The 12,285-nt window shown below is 37.1% G+C and overlaps 2 pseudogenes; both read right to left on the reverse strand.

The window, feature by feature from the left end:
• Positions 1-3,800: 3,800 nt before the first annotated feature.
• Positions 3,801-4,454, reverse strand: LOC146139602 (catechol O-methyltransferase A pseudogene; annotated as a pseudogene).
• A 6,583-nt stretch (positions 4,455-11,037) lies between these two features.
• On the reverse strand, positions 11,038-11,697 carry LOC146139603 (catechol O-methyltransferase pseudogene; annotated as a pseudogene).
• Between the last annotated feature and the right edge of the window lie 588 nt (positions 11,698-12,285).

The raw sequence follows: 12,285 nt of genomic DNA on the forward strand, positions 1-12,285 counted from the left end.
ATGATAAACTGAACGACAACTTTAAATACCTTAATATATTTTTTTTCTAATTTCGCAAACAAGTTTGTGTATTTTGTAACGATTTTGACTTTTTTGAAAAGTCAAACCCAAATCGCCCTAGTTATAAAACACTGCCGGTCAAGTCAAGGTCAAGCCAAGCTGCTGTCTCGTTTTTTAGTTCAAAGTCGGATTAAAACCGACGCACAAGTTGTTTACTTGCTCAGTCGCGAATTAGAAACTTTTGTGTATGATTTTTTACGACTGGATGGCAACATTTTACTACTAAAGCAAAAACATTAGTATATGTAATTCTTTGACGAATTCTTATTTGATCGTTAATTTATCAGAGTAATTAACTTTAACTAGTTTCAATTACTATACCTGTCTTAACAAGAATTTCAACGACACGTATAACCATTAGAGCAAAACTTATAAATATCGGTCTGGTGATTTTAGGCTTGATTACTAATTTACTATAACTGTCTATGACTAATTTAAAACACCTGCGTATATCCACCTAAAGTTCCATTGCTAAATAATCTATCAGAGCAAAAAAGAATGCCTTCGACAAATTTGCAATATCTACCCATCTCTGCCTAAGATTCCAACGACATTTTTTCTTTTAGGAAAGATCTGAAGTATTACTTGGTATTTAGTCGGGCGACGCAATTACGATTCACAAGCGAAGCGGTCCACACCGCGATAAGGTCGCCCGAAAACCGCACACTTTTGCGCCACGCACACAACGAAAACGCGACAGTCCCACCGCACAACTGGCGCACTTCATCGCCGCCTGCAATCGGTCTATCTGCCGCGCTCATAAGGACTATAGGTTTTAAGGCGGCCGTGAACCCAGGGGCATTCGTCGAACAGACCCTGCCAAAATGCGCCGTGCATTTCGTGCTATGCAGGGCAGCGCAGCCCAAGCTGTGAAGTGTGCAGTGTTTACGGGTTGATCGACGAGTGACGGGCGCCTTTTGCGGCCGACTAACGGGCCGCTCGTAATCGTGAGAAAGCCCGTTTGATGTATTGCCCTTTGAACTTGGTAAATTTTATGTCGTGCCTGGACTTTTCGTCGGCTGCGTATTAGTGCCTAAATGTCAATTATTTCGCGCTTATGGTGGCTTAATCACCCACAAACGTATTTGACTGTGACGTTTAAATCTCAAGGTTTTAATAAATTTGCAAAACATGCACATTAGGGCTTACGAGACTTGATGCATTGGGCACATACAAATTAGTAGGCCTTACCATTGTTCGATATATATTAGGGTCGTTGACATCACCTTCGTGTTCTGTGCCAACCTCTTTGACTCTTTCTTGATTTCGACAACAAACTTCAAATTTAGACAGTGTGTGATTGTTGTGTTGCCGACATAGGAGACGCGTTTCGCTACAAACTTCAGCCTTCACAGTTCTGCGCATAAACCGGGGCGCATATAACAAACGTTATATACATTATGAACCTATTTTCTAAGAATTTCATTATCAGCATTAAATTCCTCTTTAAATATGTTTGGTAGCCATTCTTCTTGTCATAAAGACAGTAAAAAAGTGCAGTATCTTATTTTATATTAAGCTTTCGGAACATCTCTAATTAACCTCCAACACTTCCACTTTCCAGTTTCCTTGATATCGCTTCTCCATCAGCTTAATATCCTGACAAAATCGTTCACCCTGCTCCAAGATTTTGCGGAAACAGGTTGGGTGACTGTACAGGACTTAATTGCTCTTGTTACACCATTTTGTTTGCAAGCAGAAGAGGAGTCCCCTCTATAATATTTGTTAGTTGTGAGACTTTTTGTTCCCGAGGAAGTATTTGACCACATGGCCAAATGTGTACGAAGATCAAAGCAAATATTGGGAAGGGTATATCATCGCAACAAGGAACGGGTCGGTTATCGAAAAGGTTTGCTCCGGTTTCATTAAATGATTTTTCTTTTTACATTTTACATTAACCTTAGGTGATGACTCCGCTCCCTACCCCACTGCGTTTAACACGCACTCACACCATTTGTTGGCTCTTAACGACTATTATAAGCAATTTGAACGCCCCGCCATAGAGTAAAGGTTAGTATTATAGTGGGAATATAGCTTATTGGCCATTGTATTCCCAAACAAAATGCTATACTGGAAGTCTAGGGAGGTCAACTCGGGTGTTTTTTTGCAAAAATGGAACATACAGATAGCGCCAAAACTTGATGTGATAACGAAAATCTGACAACAGATTTGAAATCAGCTCGCCAAACTACACTTACAACACTTATCACAGTTTATACAATTAAGAAAAAATATTTTTTTGTTGACCAGTGTTATGAGGAATAAATTCAACTAAATATAACCAAAACGTAATACCAAGCAAGCAAATTTTTTATGTGCACAGATCTAGGTGTATAACCCAAATATTTTACAAATATTGATTAAACATCAGTGTTGTAAACAAGTCATTTTAGAAAGACTTAAGTCCCAGTCAAGTCATTTGTAAAATAACTTTAGTCCACGTCTAGTCCAAGTCAAGTCTCAATCCAAGTCATCAGTTGCGCAAGTCAAGTCATAATTAGAACAAGTCAACTTCAAGTCATGTCTTTGTCATAAAAATAAAACGTTTAACTATTAGAACTATTAAACTCGTACGTTTATGAACAATAAGTGAACTAAAAAATAAGAAAAACGCAACATATAGCAAGTAATTTGTTTTTTGTGCAAAAATTTGGTCAAATAGCTAAACTTTATAAAAAATACTTGAATAAATACTTTATTTAAACCCAAGTCATTTGTTCAAAAAAATTAAGTCAAGTCAAGTCATTTTGCCCAAATGACGTAAGTCAAGTCATTTGAAATCAGTAACTTCCATGCACTTAAGTCAAGTCATTGACTTAAGTCATTACAACGCTGTTGAAAACATTAAATTTTAACCCAAGTTATTTGACAGAATGACTGAAGTCAAAGTTAATTCATTTAAAAGAACAGTGACTTACAGTAAGTTAAGACATTGGATTAAGTCATTACAACACCGTATAACACCGCAACAAGTTGTTGTATTAAATTTGATTAGTATTTTAAGTACATATGTCTCATTTATTAAAAATTATTACATTTTTATAAAAGATCACATATTTATTAAGATATGTTTAGTTAAGTGGCAGATGGGTAGTGAATGATAAAACAATCGAATAGGGTAAAGCATATATATAAGTTTTATCTGTAAGTGTACATTTAATACAAAACCAAACTAAAAATCTTAATTATTTTAAAGTATTAAAAAAAAATTACTTTGAATTAAATGAAAACAATACATAGGTCTCTGATGAATATTAGTAAAGGCCTATATTAAAAAAATTCTAGATACATATGATGCTTTATTGTTATAAAATGCATTTTTTGACGTATATAAAAATAAATTGTTAGTATTTTGGCTTGATCCTCAAGCTATATTAAATGAAAAATGCATATACTTATAAAATAAAACTTGTTTTAAGTGAAGAAACTTACCACTCATATAATTTATCTGATAATGCGAAAAACATACTGCATAACTGTTCTAGCACACATTACAATTAATTACTTGAAATTGACACTATATTTTGATAGATTAGATTAATAAGATAAAACTTAATATGTATGTAAACAGGTGTAACAGTTAAAAAACTGGTTTACATATACAGCGTTACATGAGAACCAAAAAGTTCACACAGATATGCATGGATTGTTACAGGTTTTCTCGTATATATTAATTTAATTTTCGTACAAACTTAGTTAGGTTCAAAACACAAAAGTTTTATTTTTCAGTATTCTACAGTTTATCGTAACCTTTTATACACAGACTTTTCCAAAGCATCTTCCCTATAAGAATACTGTATTTTGGACGGATAGTTCGTGCATTCAAATTGGGGGTGCTTCCTCACATATTCAAGGTAATCTGGGCATCCAGGATAAACAACATTATCAGCTACAACCACGCTTCCAGCATGAAGCAAATCCAGCTTTTCAATAAGAATAAGATCTGGCTTATAATAATGTTTCCAGTGATCTAAAAAGACGAAGTCAAAACTTTGAACACAAAGGTCTTCACGCAATTTAGGCAGTACTTCTGATGCCGCTCCTTCAAGTAAACTAATATTGTCTTTCATTCCGGCGAAAGAAAACATTTCTTTGCAAACAGCAGCATTGGCTTGGTCAAACTCAATTGTGTAAAGCTTGCCAGCTGTACCCATTGCTCTAGTAATTCTAAGGCCACTGTAACCTGCATATGCACCCAGCTCCAAGGCAACTTTCGGTTTGCATTCTTTGATGATGTCATCCATGATTTTTCCCTTCGCATCACCAACGTTCATTGCTCGTTCAAAATTGCAGCAGTAGTGGTCAATAGTGTTGATAACACTTGTGACATCTCCTTGCTGTGCATTTTCTTTCACATACTTCAAAATCCTCTGTGGTATTGTTTCCTCTGCCATGTTGTGCAATTATACCATACCTTAGAAGATCATAAAAACCTACCCCAATCAATGACTAACAAAAAAAGAATGCAATCGTTCAATGTATTGTATCTGGTTAGTGGTTATGTTGTGATTAAAATACTACCCCTTTTGCAGCCGACTAACAGGCCGCTCGTAATCGTGTGAAAGCCCGTTTGATGTATTGCTCTTAGAACTTGTAAAGTTTTATGTCGCGCCCGGCCTGTTCTTCCGCTGTGTATTTGGGCCTATATGTTGCGGATTTTCATTGTACTGCACATTGGTATAGCCCTTTGTAATGTTATCCGACTTCCAATGCAACCGGGTCGCGTGGATCGCAAAGCATTCACGCCGCTGTAACGTATGGTTGTGAGCGGGATGGATTATGTAATATGAGCGATATTTTTAAGGTTATTTAATGTTGCAAAATTATCTTTCTCCAACAATACAAAGATTGTTTCTTATGTATATAAGGGTAAAAATATGGCATCCGTAGTGGGAATACGCGTTGTTATTATACGACGTTAAGCGAATATATATATTAGAGGTGTATTAATTACTATACTTCACGCGTTGTCTATGCTTTGTCTATTTAACGTAAAAACAAGACAACGGACATATTAAGTTCGTGTCATTAAAAATAAACATGCATAGTCTTATCAGATATGTAACAATAAATTCTCCAGCAAAATGGCAACAAATAATACTAGCCTGGGGACCTAAAACCATCTACAATTTTGTAACGGTGAAATGGTAAACAAATTAGATTTAAATGTTCAAATTTAAATGTAATTCATCGAGTTTTGTAATTTATGTATTTGAAGTACTTAATAACTGCCTTGAACCAGAATAAAGAAGTGCCAACACGACATTTAGGTTTTCACATTTTTTTGAACTTAGGCCACAATTTATATGACTGTTCTGCAAAGCTATCTTTATAGTAATTCATGTAGCAATATGCAATGTATAAATTAGGAAATTGTGCCGCCAAGTAGGAGGCTTACCCAGAATTGCCACTAAACTAAACGACAAACGTATAGTGCATTTGCGGAAAAAAATATAGAATAAATACACTGCCAATTAAAACCCAAACTTCTCATAAAGATGTTTTGCTAAACTGTAAGATAGGGCTGCAGCTTCTTTCAAAATGCACCCCGCAACCCATATTATTCGGTCATTTTCTCATTACAGGCCACTAAAAACCACTAAGTAATAACAATTTTGTTGATCTTTACCAAATTTTTGTCCACAATATCCAACTTTCCCTAAATAAGTCAAACAAAACCTAACGGTACGATGGACGAATACTGTCCCTGGTCGAAGACTAACAACTTTATAAGAATGCTTTTAGCATTACCTAGCGCTGCCAATCGTTTCCTTTCCTATATCCACACATTTGTATACAAACACAAAAAAGCTGGTGATAATGATAAATCAGTGTGCAACACACAATTCGTTGAATCAGTTTTACTTCCTGTGTCGCCAAACCGGGCATCTATCTTTTGCGTTAATCATATTTCGACAAGCAAAGCGTGCCTCGAAATCTTTCCACATACATAAGGTCAAGCTGTCTCCCTAATAGGGCGTTGAGGAAAACAAAAATTAACTGTTGCGACGAAAATGGCTACGATAATGAAGCTTCTTTCGCTTTACTTACTCCTCATAACTGCATCCTGCACTGATTGCTGGAGGCCATGATTCGATATAGAGCAGGCCGTTGTGGATTGACCTTGCTTAAATATTATCGCTCGCGCTCGGCATTATTAGGCAATAAACAATGAATCAGAGTAGGCCTAATCTGATTTTGCTTTAAACAGTGCAGCGAAATGTGCGATTTTGTTGAGTCCGACTCTACAGTCTGTATTTTACCCACGTGTCATATAATTTATCTACCCATTTACATGGTTGAAAAATATTTTAGGAAGGCCATGTCCTGGAGGCCCTGTGGTACAACAATCAGTCAAGATAACAACTCTTTGTCCATACCTTTTAAAATACAGTACAATAAATGTACGCCCATCACGCGGTCCACAAATACACGATTAAACTAATCTATTAAAAAATAGACTCGGCCACCTTACTTGCAACTTGTACTGATGCTGAAGTTGATATCACGTTTCTACATATATTTATTTGTTATGGAAGTGGGAAGACCAGGGGTCGGGAACCTTTTTAGTTAAGGGAGCCATAAAAGCCAAATATTCCTGGTTGTATTTCCATGAGAGCCATATAATATTGTTTTCATCTAGTTATGGTTGAATAAATAGCAATTTGAAGAGGACCCTTTATTTTGTTCTCATTTAAAAGACAACACATAACTCCTCAGCACGATAAAATCAATTAGTTATGTTTGGACAACTTCTATTACGGAGCTCCGTCGGAAGAGCAGGATATTTGGGATATTAAGAGATTCCTCAAACGGGATAACAGTCCTGAAAATACAATTAGGATTCGCGCGAATTGCCGAAAATTTTCCTTCTATATGTGTGTTATAAAACGAAAAATAATGTTAGGAAAGCCGTCGTGGCTGCGAGTTTTAGTCAAATCATGCTGAGAAATGATATTTTAGATTTATCTGCAAGCAAGATTCTTTAACTAAGAGCCATATATGGCTCGCGAGCAATAGGTTCCCAACCCCTGGGGTTAGACTGCCTCTGCTTTTAAGGTGTAATGTGGTCGAAGTATCTACGCTAAACGTAAAACCTCTAACGATCTACTTTATTTTGAGTGCAGCAATCACGAACAGTTTTCTCATTAGCACAACGCAAGACGATGACGTTACAATGCACAATTCAACTCACCAAAAACGTGAAAGGAAAACAACGAAACAGTATCAAAGGTTTGGCCAACAATACTTCAAAGTTCAAACTGGAGACACGAATTCAGTTTAGCTAAGTCACCTATGTGGCAACCAAGAATAATTAAAAATGCAACGTATCTCACCTAAGTATCTACAGTTTCAGGCATTAACATCCACAATTTACATACATCTGCTGTATACAAATACATTTACTTTAATAAAATTATCTTGATAGTTTGCTTTTACTGAAACACATTTAACTACATTCACCAGTCAACAACAAACAAAATAACTTTCAACGAATTTAACTGAAACAGCTTGCAAAATAACGGAACAAAATGATGAAGAGCATCACGATAGGCAACCATGCATAAAATGTAATATTTTGACAGCAGGGGAGCGTGGAGAAACTATTACACAAAGGTTTTCCAAAGTAAACCTGGGCAATCCATATATTGGCTTGTTAAATACAAGTGGCTCATGGTAAACAACGTTAATCTGTATGTAATAAGGGAAAAATATGTTCGACCGTCAATAAAGAACACGGCGTGTTGCAAGCAATTTTCGGAGCCTTGCCAATATATACGACTTGTAACCTAGCATCCACGACACTGCACACTTTAACTCATACAAATACGAAAATCTTTCAAACTGCAGATTCTTGGGGAGTCCACCACGTCAGTAAATGCTCTATTAGGTTTCTTTTCAAATACGGCTAAGTATAGACACTTGCACGGCTGCTTCCTATGATGCGTCGGCGAACTCTTGAAGTTGTCTCTTCTGTATGTTGTCGTAAGTATGCAAGAAAAAGAACTAGAACGTCATGTAATTTATCAGACCCACTAACCACTTTTCTCATTTTCGTAGATACTTAGCGGGTATCTCGTCATCCCATTCGATTTCTTGCCGACACAGATGCATTCCATAATTCTTAGAGGCTTGGGCAGTTCATCATTTGGCAGACTGTCCAATACTTCCTTATATTGCTAGCCATTTAGGTAAACGAATTCCAGCTTTAGCTAGCAAGGACCGTAATGCTGCCCTCGAAATTTTTTTTGCCCTCGAATTCGGCACTAAAGTCACTAGCAACTTGCCCAAAACAAAACGCAGCACAACTGGGAGAAAAAGTTGTACCAAAGAGGTAGACCTTCATTTTGTGGGGCGTCGGCTCAAAGGACAAATCCCCTTCGGGCCACCATAAAAAACGTAAGCAGTTGCGATCGCGCGGAGCAACACCAACTTGGTAAAACATTGCTTTAACATCCGCCACTAGGGCAATTGATTCTTTACTAAAGCGAAGCAACACGCCGACTTGGCTATATACTAGATCTGGCCCTGCATTAACGATTGGTTCAGCGACACACCGCTATGCTGAGAGGCACAATAAAAACAGATACGTAATTTTCTTGACTTGTTCGGATTTAGAACGCCATGGTGGGGAATGTACCAGAGGCGACCGATTGCACACGATTCTTCATCTGGCATATTTCAGTATAACCCTTGTTGATGGCAGCCTGCATCTGCCAGGCTTATTTTGTTCTCATTGCGTTATCTTTAGTCAGACGGCGTTAAAGTGAGCCAAGTCGCTTCTTTGCCAATTTTGCATTGTCGGGCATACTTTGGCGAACATACCGCCAGGGTTGTGACAACATCGACAAATTCCACAGAATCTTTCATTAAACGATGTATTATTCTGTCTTCACTATAGAGAGCCGTTCCAAGATTCTCAACCTCCCCATCAGTAGCAGATCACTATCGTCACTTAGAAACATAGCGTTCGCGGTTTCAACAGCACAAATTTTATAGTTGGTACAGGCATGATAATCTGTGGACCCAAAGTTGATACCGAAACGATCATCCGGGCAGAATCCATTTCTTGTTTGGTTCTCCGCCCTTTAGCAGGTTCCACCGAAACAGACATAGGAATGGTCTAACTGACGTGGCGTCGTCAGGGTATTCAACAAAATCTGTTTGGGCTTGTAGGATGCACCAACCTTGTCCACAATTTTACGTTCGCAAAACTTAGTCGTGGATCCTTTGTTCAAAAACGCGTAGGTATTGATGGCTGTGTTCCCAACCCCATATCAAATACTAACAGAAACAACTTGTAGAAGAATATTAGGGGCATTTACGCTCGAGCAATGTTCCTGTATCTCGGTGCATGCCTTTCTATTATCAAAATTATCAGTAACTATTGAACGGTATTTCTGGTTGTGTAAAAGAGAGTGGTGAAGTGTTGCTGAACAGTCTTGTATGCTACAGCTGCCTTCAGCATTCCACTTATTGGCCACGCGAGCACCTTTGAGACACCTAAAACATAAGCCCTTGTTTCTCACAAGACCACGGCGCTCTTCGTAGGTCATTTTCTCTTTCTAAGATAAGGCAATTTTCAAGGTTATGAGCATCCGAACATATGGCGCATCCAGCGGAAATAGAAACAGAAGTTACGGTGTTGTGAGTCGTCACCTTGACTCGGCGATTAGTAGGCTTGCTATTTTCTTAGGATGGAAATAACGCCTTTCCAAATATAAGGTAGGCTACACCTGTTTGCTTTTTGTAGAGCATTATTTGTTAACTAATGACTTTTGTATTTTAACTTTTATGATGTCTGTGCTATGTGACACAATTATCGTCTATGTCGAAGCAAGTGCTAAATAACACCCAAGTGCTACATGCTAAATAGGGTTTTAAATAATCATCTCTCTGCTTTCAGCATTTTGATTTTGTCTACCTAAGACGCGTATTCCGCTTAAAAACTAACCTTTATAGTTATCGAACCTTCATGTTTATTGTAGTGGCCTCTAATTTATGCTAACTTGTTTACTGATCTGTAGTTTGAAACTGGTTGTTCGTTTATCGACTATAATACAATTCTAATCACCAGAACATCTTGTAGTTGGCTCGTGAGTAAGATAGGCGGCCTGAAATTGGAGTCAGAACGAAAGCGTCAATTAAAACGATGTATATTTCAACAGGGAGACATGACCACCGTACTATCTTAACTTCACTATTTCGAAACCTAACTAACTGTCATTGCATTTCAAAGTGCACACTGTCAGGTCGCTTATAGATTTATTGTACTTTCACATAATTCAGCATAGTTCGCTTTCAACGAAATAGCTTACGACGCAGTAAAAACATGTGTTGCCAGTAAGGAGTGCATCGCTGACTGTTGTTCAGTAGAATTTGGTTACGACTATAACGCTGCAGTAAAAGCGATTGCGTTGGGGATTAACTCTCCAGTTAACGAGCAGACCACACGCACAAACGAACACAGTAAATAACAAATACAGACGCTGGGTCCTCTACATTCTACAACGCCTTTCTGTTGAAAAACAATTATAAGTTCAACAACTAAATTCGAGCCCCACACTTTCTTGTCCGACAAATTTATCAAAATAAAAAAAAATGCTGATATATAAAAACAAAACTCGTTCTTAACTTCTCAGTAAACAAAGTTCCACATATATATATCTTATCTAATAATCTGTAAAACATAGTGCATAACTGTTTGGACAAAAATTTACAAACTTTCCAGTAAAAAGCAAACAGATTATTAAATATTATTTTAACTATTGACAATATAGGATTGATAGATAAAACTTATTATGAAGATAAACAGGTATAACAGTTAAAAAAGTAGATTATATATACAGCTTTACATGAATTTTAAACCGTTCAAACAGATATGCATCAATTGTTACAGGTTTTTCCCGTATATTCATTTAATTTTTGTACAAATTAAAGTCGATTTAAATCACAAAACTTTTATTTTCCAGTATTCTACAGTCTATCATAACCTTTATACACAGACTTTTCCATAGCATCTTCCCTATCTGAGTACTCTAGCTTGGAAGGATAATTGGTGCATTCAAATTGGTGGTGCTTCCGGACATATTCAAGGTAATCTGGGCATCCAGGATAAACAACATTATCAGCTACAATCACGCTTCCAGCATGAAGCAACTCAAGCTTTTCAATGAGAATAAGATCTGGCTTATAATATTGTTTCCAGTGATCTATAAAGACGAAATCAAAACCTTGAACACAAAGTTCTTCATGCACTTTAGGCAGTACATCTGATGCCGCTCCTTCAAGTAAAGTGATATTGTCTTTCATTCTGGCGAAAAAAAACATTTCTTTGCAAACAGCAACATTGGCTTGGTCAAACTCAATTGTGTAAAGCTTGCCAGTTTTATCCATTGCCCTAGCAATTCTAAGGGCACTGTAACCTGCATATGCACCCAGTTCCAAGGCAACTTTCGGTTTGCATTCTTTGATGATGTCATCGATGATTTTTCTTTTCATATCACCAACGTTCATTGCCCATTCAAAATTGTGGCAATAGTGATCAATAGTGTTGATAACACTTGTGACATCTCCTTGCTGTGCATTTTCTTTCACATACTTCAAAATCCGTTGTGGTATTGTTTCCTCTGTCATGTTGTGCTATTGTATGACAGAACCCTAGATTTAGAACAACTACTGCAACAGACGTTTAATAAGGTTAGTTTCTTACTTCGTTGATAATTAACTCATTGCAATTCAAAATGTTGAACTAATATATTGACAATTGACATGTGTAAACACATGTTATTGTATACTAAACCCTATCAGATTATAAAAAAACTACTGGAATAAAAGAGAAAGCCGCTTGATGTACTGCTCCTTGAACTTGTTAAATTTTATGTCGCGCAGGCCGTTTCTTCCGCTGCGTATTAGGGCCTAAATGTCGCGGATTTTTATTCTACTGCACATTGGTATCGCCCTTTGTGATGATAGGCTATCCAACTAAATCGCAACCAAGTCGCGTGGATTGCAAAGCATTCAGGCCGTTGTAACGTATGGTTGTCAGCTGTGTGGATTGTAATATGAGTTTTTAAGGTGTTTTGATGTTGCAAAACTTCCCTTTCTCCAACGAGTAAAATATTTTTTCTTCTGTACATAAGGGTAAAAATGTAGCGCAGTAGTAGGGAGGGATTCCGGTATTGAAGCCTATTATATGATGCTAACCGAATATGTCTAAAGATG

Source organism: Ascidiella aspersa, chromosome 6, assembly GCF_963924565.1.
Source record: "Ascidiella aspersa chromosome 6, kaAscAspe10.2, whole genome shotgun sequence".
Taxonomy (NCBI): Eukaryota; Metazoa; Chordata; class Ascidiacea; order Phlebobranchia; family Ascidiidae; genus Ascidiella; species Ascidiella aspersa.